The sequence below is a fragment of the Morone saxatilis genome, unplaced genomic scaffold, assembly GCF_004916995.1.
Source record: "Morone saxatilis isolate NCDOM2014 unplaced genomic scaffold, NCSU_SB_2.0 Contig2, whole genome shotgun sequence".
Taxonomy (NCBI): Eukaryota; Metazoa; Chordata; class Actinopteri; family Moronidae; genus Morone; species Morone saxatilis.
The window spans coordinates 22,351,451-22,353,856 of record NW_023339762.1 but is presented as its reverse complement, the minus strand read 5'-3'; positions in this window follow the sequence as shown (position 1 = coordinate 22,353,856).

The window sequence follows — 2,406 nt, the reverse complement described above, 5'->3', positions numbered from 1 at the left end:
GGACCCTGCTGTGTGGGTGTGTGTGACATGGCGTTTTATGACTGTCATAAATTTCAGCCTGAACTAACAGCAGACTTTGGCACCATAAACTAATGAGGTAGGAGGCGTTGGGCCGGCAGATACCTGTTTTAAAGAGTGCACTGTCTAGTTTAAATGAATGTTTTCACAGAATAACTTTTTCCTATTACAATGTACATAAATTGCAGTACATACAAAGAACTTTTAAACTGACAAAAACAGATAATAATGCAAATCTTCTACAAAAGTACACTGGAACTTCACACAGAGAGAGACAGCGACTGTCCCAAAAAGAAACAAAGCTTGATTGTGCAGCCTTTGGCCCTCAGCCTCTAATTAAACCCCAGTAAATTGTCCCATCTTTTACGCTCAGCTGCTCATCTCTGACACAGTCTACATTATCATAAAAACTGAGATGCCCTTTGTGAAGAGCCCATAATATGGGACCCTGCCCGCCTGAGTGCAGCACAGATGGCTGTTTGGTGATCCCTGCATGCTCTGGACCTGAAAACGCCCTGAACGTATCATGTTCCCCTTTCCTTTGTAATCTTTTACTCACAGTTACCTTTTCAGGCAGATAATATGCCAACGCCAACCACAAAACAAGGCATAATTTGTAATTAATTCATGGAACTAATCAACTAATGTTTATTTTATCATGGTAGTTTCCGCTGCATTATGTTTTTACCTGGGGCAGAGAAAAAGGTTTCAGCAGTGGGACTAAAACATAATGGATGTCCTCCAATATAAAATAATATTTAAATCACACTGTGGCTGCTTAAGTTTTAAGAATTTAAGGAAAATAGGATGATCCACTGAAGCCCAAATTATGCTTATAACTCACAAGATGTGTGCCCGTAAGTATCACCTAACAGAACAGTTGTGGGAACTATTACATTTATTTCATTACATATTTATTTCACCCTAGATAACCCAAGAAAGGCAATAACACAATAAAAACCTATTAATCTATAAACAATTAGTTTAATAGTTTAGTCTAATTTATCCAATGGACTTAATGATAAACTACATTTTAACTCTGAAGGTACATTACAGTTTCTAAATTATTAACATTTATTTGATGTTTATATACTTGTATATACTATTTTTCCTTTGCTGATACTAAAATATAATCCTTGAATTATTCTAAGGGTTGTTTCTGTTTTCCTGAGGCTGTCGGTCAGGCCTATGTCTGCGTAACATCCCACTGCCTGAGACACCTGAGCCACCAGGTAGATAAAGAGCTTTACAAGAGCTTTTTCTTTTATTTAAAAAGCTATTCGATCAATATAAGAAGAGGGAAATGTTTGTATCTTACCTTGTGCCTAAATTCTCGAGCTACTTTCCGCTCCATCGCTGAGAGACAGTGGCAAACAGACGGACGTGAGATCCCAGTGTCGGTAAAGTTTGACAGGACGCGACCGGGTCAGTACATCAAGCTGGTCGTGGTGTTACATTAAAGCATCCGGTTAAGACTGCCACAATAAGACAATTAGGACAAAGGGTTATAGATGGTTTTGATCATCTTAAAGGTGAAAAATTACAAAAACATACCCTATCTGTTAACCTTTAGTCATTTTTTTTTGTGTTTTGTATTTTAAATGTAGGCCTTTATTTTGAAGGGATAAACGATTGGCTTCTAGTGACATCATTATCATGGTTGACTTTTACTTTGTAAAAACAAAACACTAACTTTAATCCAGAGCAAACCTATCGGCTCTGCTTTCATACTATAACTGCCACATAACTGACGTTACAAATGATTTAAATAAAAAATCTGTTTTTTTAAACTTCCACGAAATAATAAAAACATTAATGCCTCGTATTACAAAGAAATAGTATCTATTCCAAATGTTATGTTTTATTGGAACCGATTTGTAAACGACATTGACTGGAAAAAAAGTTTGGATGATTCCTCACAGATACCTGAGAGTAAACAAGGTGAAAGAAGTGTCGTTACCCTGCTAATCATTACATGGTTAAATTTAAAAGAGACAAACAAATCAACACAAACTGTTCTTTTTGTGAAGACCACCTAGAAACTGTTTTGCACCTCTTTTAGTATTTGCTTACACACCAAGACTTTGCCTTATTGTGGGAGAATGTGGTATTTTGCTTTTATAGAAGTCAAAGTAAAGAAAATATGGACTTCATTATAAATGTATTAATTCCACATTCAGTAAAAAAAAAAACGAATTTTATACTTTTTCTCCATGAAGTTGTGCATTATATTAACTTGATTTCTGGCTCCAACAACAATTATTATTGAGAATTATTATTCTCATATTATTACGACTTTATTCTCGTATTATTACGACTTTATTCTCGTATTATTACGACTTTATTCTCGTAATATTACGACTTTATTCTCGTAATTTCCCAAATTGT